General features: G+C 34.7%; 1 protein-coding gene across 3 annotated transcripts in view; it reads left to right on the forward strand.

Annotated features, from left to right (window-relative positions):
• Nucleotides 1-15000, forward strand: part of GC (gamma-glutamyl carboxylase) — a 123307-nt gene that overhangs the window by 44867 nt on the left and 63440 nt on the right. Inside the window, exon 1 of one of the 3 annotated variants that reach the window (XM_068346038.1) lies at nt 8989-9123. The exons of the other annotated variants lie outside the window; for them this stretch is intronic. The gene's annotated coding sequence lies outside the window, so the exon portion shown is untranslated. Of the gene's footprint in view, nt 1-8988; nt 9124-15000 lie in introns of those variants that run through there. 3 annotated transcript variants of the gene reach the window in all.

The following is a 15000-nucleotide window of genomic DNA, read 5'->3' on the forward strand; positions in this document are numbered from 1 at the left end:
GCTGGACATCAGGACATGAAACGACAAATAAAATCGTAATAATACGAATACTCAATGCTAAGGAAATATTTCCTTTTGCCTTGGGAAGGATGAAGCCAGCTAAACTCGGACCTTTGAGCATTGAGCAATCGTCACCAGGGCAGGGGGTTTGCTTGGAATTGGGCGACTTGCCCCGATCATTTGATCGATTGATTGATTGATTGGGAGTTTTCTGTCCTCCTGACATCTAGGGTTATTGACGCCAAATCAGATAATTTGAGTAAACAATGTGTTGATAATCTAATTTTTTATACCCTGCATCCTATATACCACAACATCACTATAATAATACACCAATGAACTTTCATTGCATGTCATTTCACATATTTTATCTCAACCAATCACTTCTGAAACAATATAGATTATGTTAACTGATGTTGCATTTTAAATCTCCAACCTTAGACTAATATAATTGATATATCAAATAATACTATTTTCTCTAAGAGGGCCGGAGCCAAGTAGCCCGTAACAAAAGCTGACCCCAACCACACCGAGCTACGTGGCTCATGATCGAAATCAAAGGAAAACACTGAAATCAACAACTAAACCTTTAAAAAACCTCATCACCTTCGAAATTTTGAACAACGACCACTTATTAATGATTGGTGACCCAATAGGTGCTATTTGAAACGATACATTATTAGCCCCTACATATAATACGTAGGCTACAGTGTGTATGTATGTGGAGAGAGAGAGAGAGAGAGAGAGAGAGAGAGAGAGAGAGAGAGAGAGAGAGAGAGAGGATGCTTAGGAAAATGCAAACGAAGGATATTTCAGTGTTATGAATATTAAAATGAATAGTCAGTTCCAATATTATTCAACAAAATTGTATATAGAAATAGGATAGGAAAATTCAAATAAAAAGTTATGATAAAATCTCTTGATGATTTAGTTTCGAAATAATATTAGATTACATTTCTTAAAAGAATAAAAAAAAGTTCTCTCTCTTTTCATATATATTTCATTCATCATCGCATTTCTTTGAGTGATATGGGTAATTTCCATCCTCCTCACATTCGAACCATCCTAACGATGTCTCGGTTGTTTAACGTGGGCCACCTTTCAGGGCAAGAGGGGCATGTTTTCTCCAAGTCAGGTCTGGCCAGGCGACACCGGTTTTGTTGATGGGTGTACATGAAACCACTGTCCCTCGCTCCGCCTCAGTCGACCCTGCCTTTCAAAACTCTTGACTACAACTGGCCCATTTAGACGACTTTCTTGTGGAATTAAAAATTAATTCAAACCCTGCTTTTTTTATGAGTTTCCAATGTGGAAGATTTGTGAATGCTTGTATTTTATAAGTCAATATTCCTTGATGTTACAGGAGAATGCTCAAGAAGTTCAGGGAAGTAGAGTTTCCAGTTGATGATGTAAAGGATGAATACTAAGATCTTGGTACATGGTTATCTTGCTCGTATTTTTGAATGAGGGAAAGTCTCCGTAGAAATTGGGCAAGGAAGAGAAGAATAATAGTTTCTTTATATAAAGAAAAAAAATTAAAGATAATTTTTTTTTTTGCGCAAATGTTACCACGTATACGGAAGTAGATGTTGGCCTAGGATTTTGATTGAAAGTAAGGCAGATGGCAGAAGGACAGATAATGGAAAAGCAGTTTGGATGTAGACAAGGAAGAGGGCGTGGACGCACAGATCAAGTTTGAGAGAACGAGATGAAAGCTTTATTTAACGTTATATTGACCTATATTAAGCCTGTAATATAATTGATAGAGATGCGATGGAAATGGTGTTGACCATCCATGGCGTGTTGAATATTTTCTACAATAATTCTAAAGGTTAATGATTGCATGTAAGGTTATGTTAAAAGATTTTAGTTAGGAGAGGTACTTGTTTAGTTAACGATATGTATGTTATTTCATCATAGCAATATATTTTGGATGGGGTGATACGAGGTCTAAGGTAACACATGAAAATACGTCTTAGAAGGAGTATGGGATAATTGATATTTGTAGGGGATTCCTTGTAGAGTGGCGGTAGTGAAGAGAAATTACAAAAGCAAAATAACAATTTGAAAGGTGTTTTAAGATGAGAACTTTTAGAATGAATGTGAATGGGAGTACGGTTGTGACCATGAAGGAACGTTAGAAAGATTTCGCAATCGATACTGATTTGCACGAAGTTTGGATAGTAGTGGTTAATTACCTCCTCCAACGAAGTTGGAAAGAGGTTATGTTTTACCCCCTGTTTGGGTATGTGTTTGTTTGTGAATAGCTTTCTGGTCACAATTTTAATCGTAGGGGAATGAAACTTGCAGTAATTAACTGTTATGTGAAAATCTGGAAATTATTGAATTTTGGAAGGTTAAGGTCAAGGTCACGGTCAAGCAAAATGTCTAATTCACGTATTCAGCCATAAGTTTGGACATCGTTGTCACAGAGACTTTAGACTTGTTTTATATTTGAGTGTATAAAAATCCACGCCCATTAATGCATGTTACGGTCAAAGGTCAAGGTGGCCGAGCAAAAGGTCGAGAAATAAGCTGCTGCGGCGGAGGTCTGCGCTCTACTGAGTGCCCCTCTAGTTAGAAAATGTTTTCATAATGCTGTTCGTTGTTTTTCACATAGAAATTTTCTGTCCATTTGTATATTTATTAGGAATAGGATTTATAATACGACAGAATGATAGAATTTTACGGAAGGTGTAATAAAATGGTTTTTTTTTCTTCAGATAAACTATATTGAAATTTTATGCTCCCCATTACTGAAAGAGCCTTCATTGGAAAGACAGGAGGCTGTGAATAATGGATGAAGGCATTCTTCATCAAGGAACTCACGTCAGTTGGTGCTTTTGCCTTAAAATATATTCGTGTATATATATATATATATATATATATATATATATATATATCCATCCATGTCTATCTACTTATCTACTTACATTACACACATACTTATATACATTTTTCTCTCTCTCTCTCTCTCTCTCTCTCTCTCTCTCTCTCTCTCTCTCTCTCTCTCTCTCTCTCTCTCTCTCTATATATATATATATATATATATATATATATACATGATGAATGATTCTATTATTATTTTCAAAGGTTTTAATGGTTGCTAAGGAGTGTCAGAGGCAAGGGACAGGCCAATGCCCCAGAGTCGTAGACTGACCATACATACATATGATTAGTGCCCATGCCCCCCTCCATCAAGCTAAGAGCAGGGAGGACCAGGCAATGGCTGCTGATGACTTACCAGGTAGACCTATAGGCTCCCACAAATCTGCTATCCCAAGGACGGTGAGGTTATAGAGGCAATTACCTGGTTGTATGAAAGAAATGGGCCAACTCTACCTTCTGAAACTGAAAAAGTGGTAATTGAATGACATCGAAAGAAATCTTTGAAGGTGTGGTAGAGAAGTTTTCGTACAGTATATAGAAGCTGGATTAGAATGTTTCAGGTGGTGCGTTCTCAGACAAACAATAGAGGAGGGGGAGTTAGAAGAGGTTACTGGGACAAAGGAGAGGTCTTCCTAACCACGAAACGATGAGATATTGACTTCAAGCACATTAGAGTGGAGGCGGTTGGTTTTTATGTGATCGACAAAATGCAGCCGAGGTTTCTGTAAGATATGTGAAGTTGTTGATGCAGAAGTTTCTGTACAGGAAATTGATTCATTTAGCACTTGAAGAGATCAACGTTGCAGTGACTTGCGTTTCTTTCTTTTGGGGCCGCACATTATTGGAGGAAAGTACCATTATATACTGCATAATATTATATATATATATATATATATATATATATATATATATATATATATATATATATATATATATCATCATCATCTACGCCTATTGACGTAAATGGCCTCTGTTAGGTTACGCCAATCGTTTCTATCTTGAGCATTTAAATCAATACTTCTCCATTCATCATCATCTACTTCACTCTTCATAGTCCTCAGCCATGTACACCTGGGTCTTCCCACCTAACATTTACAGTATATATACCCTGAATTTTATATGTAATTTCAGGTGATTTGGTTTCCAAATCGTAATTAACCTAGCCATTGTCTGATTTGCTTTTTTCAATCTTTCATTAAACTCGAATTCTAAAGATCCTGTATTGGATATCATAGTTCCTAAATATATAAATGATTCCACCTCATAAATCCTTTATCCTTCCAATGATATTTCATTTCCATTGCATATTCCGTTCTCATTATCTAAGTCTTTCTTCTATTGATCTTAAGCCCAACCTCATTTGATATTTCATGTATTCTGGTAAGCAAGCTTTGCAAGTCCTGTGGTGTTCTACTGATAAGAACAGCACCATGAGTGTACTCTAGATCAGATAATTTCCTGTTACTAATCCAGTCCAATCCTTCTCCACCATCCCCAGCTGTTCTATGCATTGCAAAATCCTTGAGGATAAACAATATAGGTGACAACATATTCCCTTGGAGTACTCCACTGTTCACTGGAGATTCATGTGATAAGACTCCATTAAGATTAACTTTGCACTTGCTATGCTCATGAACAAACTTAATCAAATTTACATATTTAAGAGGAACTCCATAATAACGCAGTACTCTCCACAAAATTGGCCGGTGCACACTATCAAAGGAAGTTTTATAGTCGACAAATTCCATCGTAAGTGGATTTCTATATTCAACACATTGCTGTACCACATGTCTTAAAATGAAAATGTGGTCAGTACAACTTCTACCTTTTCTAAATCCTGCTTGTACACTTCTCAGCTTTTCATCAACCTTTCTCTCTAGTCTCTGTAGAATGAGCATACTATTTATTTTCATGACAACTGATGTGAGTGTGATACCTCTATTTCAATCAGTCAGATCTCCTTTTTTTTTTCCTTTTTCACCAACACTCCTAGCTTCCATTCATCAGGTTTTGCCTCTTCATGCCACATTCTACAAAATAATAATGTAAGTATTCTCGAGGTCATTCCATTTTCGGCCAGTATCATCTCGACAGTTATTCCATTGTATCTAGGGTCCTTTTCATCTCTAGTTCTTCAAACACACTGAATTCATTCATGGGCACAGGCACATCAAGGTCTTCCTCAGCTTCTGGTATATCAAATTTTTCCCTTCATGATCTCACTAAAGTGTTCCATTCAATGTTAACTTTCTTCATCTTCTGTTGTTATAACAGATCCATCTCCCTTTTTGATGGGTATATGCTTCTTCTTCTTTGCCCCAGTATAGATTTCATTAATAATTCTATGAGCGATTCTTACTCCATAGCCACTCCTTGAATTCATAGCTTTGTCAGCCTCACCTGCTTTCCTGTCTAAATATTCTCTTCAGTTATTCCGGGCCTTTCTTTTGACTTCATTATCAATACTGGAATACTTAGCATGCTATAGCTTGTAATTTTCATTGCCTCATCGAAAACTTTCAACAATCAATTTCTGTCTTTGTCTCCTTTTCATAGTATCTCACGTTTTATTTGATATCCATGGTTTTCTCCTTGTAACTGCATGTCCCAAAACTTTACTATTAACTGACTGATATATATTTTTTTAACATCACACCGTTCTTCATTAATTGTCTGATCTTCGTCTCTTAAAGTCTCTAAAAATCGATTCCTACATTCAACTGCAAAGGTTTCTCTGTGCTCATCTTCCAGAAGCGTAGGTGTATCAAACCTAGGTATTCTATTGACATTTCTGTTGGGTGCTTTCAGTTTTAGTTTCAGTGTGGCAATGAGGAGCTAGTGATCACTTTCAATATCTGCACCTCAATAGCTTCTTACATTTCTGAGTCATCCTTCTCTCTTTATTAATGGCTATGTGATCTATTTAATTTTTTTTAATTGCCACATGGTGAAGTCCATATATATTTGTGGATGTGGCTGTTTGTGCTGGCAAAGGGTTTCTCAAATAACAAGATTGTTTGTTGAGTAAAAACTTATAGAATGTGCCCCATTTTCATTTGCAACTTTGCCAAGGCCCTCAATACCCATTGCATACTCTATACTTTGATTATTCCTTCCAACTTTAGCATTGAAGTCACTAATCTCAAATAATATTCATCTTTCCTTTCTTTTGGGGAATCATTTGTTGCTGCATGACAAACTATAATACTCATGTTGCACTGCTTTGATTTAAATTTTGCAAGTAACAGTCTACTATTTAAAGCTCTCCATTCTGGTAATGCCTTTTCTGCTTTTGGTGTCATCATCATTCCTACCGCTTCTCTTCCAATTCTATCTGTTCTTCCAAAGTAGATATACATACATATTGTCTTTGTCTAAGATTTCTTTACCAATCCCTTACAAAGTGCTTCAGTTAGGACCAAGATATCCAAACTATCGTTCATAAATTCATTCTCTACTTGCTGTAACTTCCCAATCTGATTCGTTGTTCTAACATTCCAATTACCACTTTTCAATTTTTCCTCACTATTTATAAAACGGGAGATTCTAAGCACCCCGCTACGCCCAGGATTGCGGGCCATTGTGCCATTTTCACTTTTCAAAGAATGACTAAATCCATAGAGGATTCATTGGCTAAATTCATCAAAAGATAGCCAGTTCCTTGTGACGTGCAGTGGTTTTTCTAACTAAGGCAAGTACCCCTGCTGGTCCATACTAATTCCAGCAATATCAACCCCCAGGCATCAGGAGTAAAAGCCGAAAATATATCTTGTCCATCGCCTTAAACCCAATCCTTCACCCTGCTGCCGTTGACTTCATCGAGATTTAGTGGGGTATTTCCTCCACACACCGTAAGTTCTCGTTACTCCACCAAGTTGCTCATCCGCTTATATATCCGTTGGCAAACATGAGTTACTAAGATATACTGCCTAGCACGTATATATATATATATATATATATATATATATATATATATATATATATACAGATAGGTAGATAGATAGGTAGATTTATAGATAGGTAGATATAGGTTGTTTTACATATCATGACGGAGTATAGGGTCGCAAACCCCAAAACTCAGGTCACTTGGTGACCTTTGCATGTGCAAAGACTGACGAGAAGGCCATTGTTTTCTTCAACTGAGATGCAGCAGAAATAAAACAAAAGTTGTTGTCATGGGCCCTTCAAAAGATAAGGTTTATGTCCCAACAATAACTCATATCCAAACACCGAAGATTCAGCGGCAAAAATTATGAGTGTCAGAGACATTTGTTTATTTTTTTAGACAAAGTTGCAAATAAGATATCTTTATACACATCTGTAACACATGCAAAATGTACTAGTGTACCTGTGAAAATAATTTCGAAAACAGAAGTCGTTGTCTATTTGTACATGATGGATACAGACAGATGGTGCAATATGAAATGTTTGAAGCTGGAAAGAAGCTATTTTTTTCGGGATTTACCTAATGATGTCTCAGGTGTGTCGTTGCTGGATTACCTGTTAACCACCTTTGAAGACTTTGTTTTATTTCCCTTGCTGCCCTCAAGATTAGTTTTAATTATTTGGAAAACAATTTTGTAAAGCCATGTATCTAAAGTGCTCGTGTTAGTAATCCTTCGTTAAATATAAATGTGTGCGCGCGCGCATCAGTTTTCCAAAGAATGCTAATTAGTTTGTTTGTATATGAATTATTCTAATTGTTGATGGCTTCTCTTGTAGTTAATTTATTCCCTTATTTCCTTTCCTCACTGGGCTATTTTCCCCTCTTGGAACCCTTGGACTTAAAGCATCCTGCTTTTCCAACTATTATTGTAGCTTAAAAAGTAATAATAATAATACTCATGATGATTGAAAAAGAAGTGAAATTTAGTCGGAAACTTTTGACAAGTCAACAGGAGAGAGAGAGAGAGAGAGAGAGAGAGAGAGAGAGAGAGAGAGAGAGAGAGAGAGAGAGAGAGAGTTTTGGCGGAAACGAAGGAGACAAGGGAATAATAAGAGCTAATGCGAGGAAAAGGAGTCGTAATAAGAATCGTTGGAAGAAAATGTAATGTCAAGGAATCCAAGATCGATCCCAGGGGTGGGGACGGCTACCAACTGTTTCCAGTAAAAAATCATCATCTCGTTTGATCTAAACACAGAGTTATGTACAGTACGTGGTGGTAGCAACCTCATCCTAAGACACGTTCAAAATCAGTAACGTGTAATATCCACAGGAACCACCTTTTACGACGGAAAAATAGTGTAATGTACACACACACACACACACACACACACACACACACACACACATATATATATATATATATATATAATATATATATATATATATATATATATATATATATATATATATATATAAATTTCTACCTCATACTTGGGATCGAACGCTAGCCCCTTCTAATGAAAGGCTCAGCTCTTCCCATCCCTCGGGGTATGGGGGGAGAGTGATAGTCATACCCTGGTTAGGGGTGTTCGTGTGTATGCATATATACATATATATATATATATATGTATATATATATATATATATATATATATATATATATATATATATATATATGTGTGTGTGTGTGAATAATACTGTATGTGAACGGTATTTCACCAGAGGCGTTACTAGTTAATGCATAGTAAGATAAGCAGCTTACTTGAGGTTACTAAGGAGTCAAGTTTCACTTTTAGTAAGAATACAAATGAAATAGGCTATATACGCAATTACCGCAACATTACCGTTACATGATGCCAGGTGATCTTTAGAGATTTCTCCAAAAGATTGTTGTGTTTTGTAGCGTCTCTTAAAAGATGAGCTTTGACAGATATTAAAAAAAAAATTCTAAAATACATGATATTCCCTCCACATATATGTCCTAAGCCTTCTGCTAGAGAGTGAGGAGGGGTTGTGTGGGTGTAGGAGTGGAAAATGGAAGGGGGAGGGGGTCGTGAAGGATCAACTCGAGAAGGGAAAAACAAAGGTATCCTCCTCCTCCTCCTCCTCCTCCTCCTCCTCCTCCTCCTCCTCCTCCTCCTCCTCCCTCCACCCTGACGAGGAGGGATAAAAAGGAGCAGGGAACCTCCCCTAGACCATGCGTCAATCTTGAAGCAACCACCTGTGGAGACGGACATAACACTTCGATGAAACCACAAGTGCCGTTCGAGTAAGGGTTCCTCGTATCCCACTTTCGTGTCTATTTCGCTTCGTTTTGTGGCGTGTTGCATTTGCAGTATTCCCTCAAGGTAAGGATGTTATTCTAGAGGAACGGCTATTTTCTGTTTTGGTATCCTGCCGTTTCAGTTTACAACACGAGCTACTGCATAGGCTTGGTAGGTAAAAGCATTTATCTATTACCTGGTTTCGAAGAGAAAACGAACACTTGCTGTGAACCAAAGTTCGCAATTCCTCGTACTCTTCCCGCATTCATTATTAATAGGCCTAAATTTTTCTTGTCATAAATGGTTTTTAAAGTGATTAAATTGCAAATTAAATGTCAAAACTATCTAAACTTCAGCGTTTACTAAATGGTAATAGTTATCGAAAAAGGCTACTCATGGTTATGAGACTGTTAGTTACTAGCGATCTTAATTTAGTTTGCTATTTAATTTACATGTGTAACTGGGCTTCGTGTTTTCTTTAAGATAAATTGAATTAAAGTGTTTAAACTTATTACAAATTTTTGAGATGCCGTTACCAATTGGTTTTACACACGTTGGATGTCTGTGTCTTAAAATTTTTCGATGTAGTTTTATTGGACAAAATAATTGGCCCAACTTATGAGCACGTTAGTAGTAAATTCGGGCGTCAATTTATACATATTCTTCCTTCCTTTAAGGGGCACTTTCATCTCCAACGTTAAGGTCAGTTTCCATCATTTTCCTATATTCTCGTTTTCATATTAAATTAAACTCTGTTGATTTCTAGAATAAAATACTTCCGAGTTGAAAAATAACGGAGGTTTTTAAACCTATTTAAAACGATTAACGACTGAGAAGATACCTCACTACCATAATATTAGATCTAGTTACAAGAGTACTACCACTAGAGAGTTATGATGTCTTTTGACTGGTCAGACAGTACTACATTGGATCCTTATCTCTGGTTACGGTTCATTTTCTCTTTGCCTACACATTATTATTAGGAATAGATATATTCAACATATTTCAGTTGAGCAAAGAATTAACATATCTCGGTATTTCTTAAATTGAGAAGTCTTAATTTTAAGCATTGAATTACTGTTATGTATATATAAATGTATATATATATATATATATATATATATATATATATATATATATATATATATATATATATATATATATAAATATTATGGGGAATATTTTTCATGAGAAGACGAATTGAAGTCAGATTCGGTCTCGTGCACGTAGAACAGAAGGGAAGACAATTTAATTTCTCTCTCTCTCTCTCTCTCTCTCTCTCTCTCTCTCTCTCTCTCTCTCTCTCTCTCTCTCTCTCTCTCTCTCTCTTAGGAAATGTGTTCTATGAATATCCACACAGTTTATTTACATAGTCTCCTCTGTCCTCATACACCTGACAACACTGAGATTACCAAACAAATCTTCTTCACCCAAGGGGATACTGTACTGTAGTTGTTCAGTGGCTACTTTCCTCTTGGTAAGGGTAGAGGAGAGACTAGCTATGGTAAGCGGCTCTTTTAGGAGAAGGACACTCCAAAATCAAACCATTGTTCTCTAGTCTTGGGTAGTGCCATAGCCTCTGTATCATGGTCTTCCACTGCCTTGGGTTAGAGTTCTCTTGCTTGATGGTACACTTGGGCACGCTGTTCTGTCTTGTTTCTCTTCCTCTTGTTTTGTTAAAATTTTTATAGTTTACTTACTATGAGATTCAGGGCCTCTGTAACACAGTTTTTTGGACTTTGGTCCTTATCAAAGCATCGGATGTAGCTGAAAGTTGACACATGTATATTTTACAACCACACACAAATTTTGTCAGCATTATCAATAACCTAAACCCGATAGTTTTAATTTTTATAGAGTAAAAATGATCTAGCCGACGCCATGGCCAATGATAATGAGCCAAGAGTCGAAAATATTCATTACGTAAGCAATGTAAACACCTTTTGACAAAATTTTGCCCCGCCCATCCACTAGACACCCATTCACCTTGTTCCATCGGCTCTGAAACCCATAACAGTTAAGAATGGCTAACAGGATTTGGAATTGCCCCCGAGGTTGCAAAACTGCATTTGTCTTACGACTTGCAACTTTATATAGTCAAGAGAAAGCCTGTGGCCATATTTACTATAGCCTGAATAGGTAATTATTCAGTTTCTAGTTCAAATCCAATGTTTATGGTCTGATTTGTATTTAGCGTAACATGATTATAATACTTGTAATGTCATTCAGGCTTTGGAACATTTCCATTAACTATTCTCTATGCCACTAAGAGAGAGAGAGAGAGAGAGAGAGAGAGATAGATTGTATGTAAACAGTCTTTATATAACTATTTTTGTTAAAATAAGAATTTAGTGCTAAACTCTCCATCAGACCAACGGATCTTTCGATATAATTTTTTTTCTTCTTCTTAGGCCGCACGACCGTGTTGGCTATGTTTTGGGCATGACTGCATTTTGTAAATAAATCATGAATAGTTTTAGGAGTTTTATTTGTACATCTAATGGGAATTTATATAAGTAAAGTGAACATAATTCATTTATCCTTTAAAATGATTACTACATGTAGCCAAACAAATAGTAGTAAAGATGATAATGCAATAAAGGAATGATACCATACTCTATCTTTAGCTTCAACATCAGCAATAACATACCCAGTTGCCATAATTTGTCAGCTTAATGAAATAACCTATCATCTAATGTTAAACTTAATTTCTGAGGAGGCCATGGCTTATTGCACAGTGAAAAAACATGACAAAGACTTTATGAATGGCGGAACGATACATAAATGTGGGTGGGGTATCTGTGCTAGCGTAGTAATACTACTGTAGCAGTAGTGCCGCAACAGTAGTATACATGAATTAAACGTTCAGGCCAACTGCTGGGACCCTTGAGGATCATTTAGCACTTCTTACAACTACTCGAGAAATGAGTTTTTATAGCCAGAATTTAAATTTTCTGATCCAACAATGCCCATGATAGCCTTCAGTGTTATCCTGAATTATAACGAAGCCAAAGTGGGTGGAGCCTCATGAAGTCATCATTCTGACGATAATTATTGGTGAAGGTTTAAAGCCAAAATACGTTACGGCTATTTTTTTTTTTTACAGTAAATAGGTAGGTAGATAGACAATAAATAAAAATTGCTTGACATTGGATATAGCAGTTATCAAATCAAGCTTGTCTACTACGTTTTTGAAAATTACCAACTATTCCCTACACCTTGTCAATCTGATAGTGACCTGTAAAGTAGACTGTCATTTATTAGGAAATTTATTTTGGGAGTTAGACTAATAATCGAAGTGTTTTTGTATTAACATATTTTGTTGGTTTGTTCATTATGACAATTATCAGTGGAGAGGTTTCAGAGTTCATAAAGGTGTACTGCTTTGCTTTTATTTCAACGTTTGTGTCATTGTTGGCAGAGGTATAGCCTTCGTTACGTATAGCCAATCATCGATCGAGAAAGAGGGAAGAAATGCCGTCATAAGTTACGTAACGAGTGCGTTCGGAACCTTTTCTCTGAGTAAGTTGGCCTGTCTTCAAAAAACGTCACTTTTACATTATAAGTACCAAATTTATTCAACCTACGTAATGCAGAATATAGTCAAAATTTATGTGTAGATATAATGTGCATTCTGAAGAAGCGTTATATTTATGAAATTCATAGACAAAAAATTATTGCGAAAAAACCGTGTTACAGAGGCCCTGAATCTCATAGTAGGAAATATTTATTTTAATGTTTCTCTTAAAATATTTGATATTTCCCTTTTTCGTTTCCTTACTGGGCTATTTTCCCTGTTGGAGCCCTTGAGTTTATAGCTTCCTGCTTTTTCCAACTAGGGTCGTAGCTTAGCAAGTATTAGTAATAATAATAATAATAATTGCCATGTTAAGATCAGTGTTAGTCAAATATGTGTCATAGTCCTTGGATTTACTCTTAGATATTCCGTATAATTGAAAGTAGCATACAGCTTACTGTGATGATTTTTTGGGGGATTCTTCTTTGCGTTTATTTATTTACGTGTGTTTATGTTTTTAGGTATTTTACCCGAGCAAATTTCTAGAAGGTTTCTGATATGATTTTTGTTCTCTGAAATCTCTTTAAAAAAAAAAGTTTTATTTCTATAAAATCTCGTAAATGAGTTTATTCCTGGGAAATCTCTTATACGAGTTTAAATATAGAGAATCTCTTGATTTGGTTAATTTCTAGAAAGTTTCTTAGATGAGTTTATTCCTGGAAAATCATAGTTTATTTCTGGAAAAATTTTATACAAGTTTAATTTTTGGAAATCTCTTAATAAGGTCACTTATAGAAAATCTTATAAACGTTTATTTTTGGAATATTCTAATAAATTTATTTCTGGAAAATCTTATATAAATTTATTTTTGGAAATATCTTAATAGATAAGTTTATTTCTGGAAAATCATATATACATTTATTTTTGGAAATATTTCAATGAATAAATTTATTTCTGGAAAATATTTGTAGAATATTTCTGGAAAATCTCTTGAATGAGTTTAATTTTTTAACATTTCTTATATGAGCTTATTCCTGGAAAATCTCATAAATTTATTTCTAAAACATCTCTTAAACTAGTTTATTCCTAAGAAATCCTTTGTAAGAGCTTTTTTATGGGAAACCTCATGTGAATTTATATCTGGAAAACCACAAATTCCTTTTATGATTTTATTTCTGGAAAACCTCTTATATAAGTTTTTTTCTTGAAAAGCTTTTATGAGAGTTTATTTCTGTAAAAAAACATAAAAGTTAATTTTTCAAAAAACTTATATACAAGTTTATTTGTGTAGACTTATATTAACATTTTCTTTAAAATCTTATACGAGCTTTTTTCAGACTTTATGAATTTATTTCTGGAAAAATCTCTTTTATGAATTTATTTCTTCAAATTCTATAATGCGAGTTTATTCCTAAAAAAACTTTAGAGTGAGTTTATTTCTGGAAAATTTCTCGTGAATTTATTTCTGGAAAATTTCTTATGTGAGTTTATTTCTGGAAGATTTCTTACACGAATTTATTCCTGGAAAATCACAGAGTTTATTTCTGGAGAATCTCTCACATTAATTTATTTCTGGAGAATCACGCATACGAGTTTATTTCTTGAAAATCTCCTATGAATTTATTTTAAAAAAGAACCTCATATAAGATTATTTCTAGAAAACCTCTAGATTCGTTTATTTCTGGAAAACTCAAACATATGACTATATTTTTCATAAAATATCCATGTAGTATTCTAGAAACTTTTTGTATACTCTAGAATCTGTGTGACTATTCTGGAGAATTATCTCGCTAACAAAGTCTCTTATGATGCTTATTCAGGGAGAAAAATTTTTCGGTGGTATTTTTTTTTGAAGAAATTATTAGTTTATTTGTTTTATTAAATGATATCCAAAAAAATAATCGTGTGAACTGATTCCATATTGTTTTTATGAATATTGAATAATACATCAATTTAGTTGTAGGAAGTCTTTTATTAAAATCGATATATAGGAAACTTCTTACATTTTGTTTGATTTTGGAAGTTATCTGTTATAAATCGATCTATAGAAAATATCCTTAAATGAGTCTATTTCTAGAAAGTCTCTTGATATAAGACTATTTCTAGAAAGTCTCTTGTTATATGACCATTTCTAGAAATCCACTTGATATATCACTATTTCTAGAAAGTATCTTGATATATGACTTTCTAGAAAGTCTCTTGATATAAGACTATTTCTAGAATGTCTCTTGTTATATGACCATTTCTAGAAATCCTCTTGATATACCACTATTTCTAGAAAGTATCTTGATATATGACTTTCTAGAAAGTCTCTTGATATATCACTATTTCTAGAAAGTCTCTTGTTATATGACCATTTCTAGAAATCCTCTTGATATATCACTATTTCTAGAAAGTATCTTGATATATGACTTTCTAGAAAGCCTCTTGATATATCAATATTT

This window comes from Palaemon carinicauda, chromosome 22, assembly GCF_036898095.1.
Source record: "Palaemon carinicauda isolate YSFRI2023 chromosome 22, ASM3689809v2, whole genome shotgun sequence".
Taxonomy (NCBI): Eukaryota; Metazoa; Arthropoda; class Malacostraca; order Decapoda; family Palaemonidae; genus Palaemon; species Palaemon carinicauda.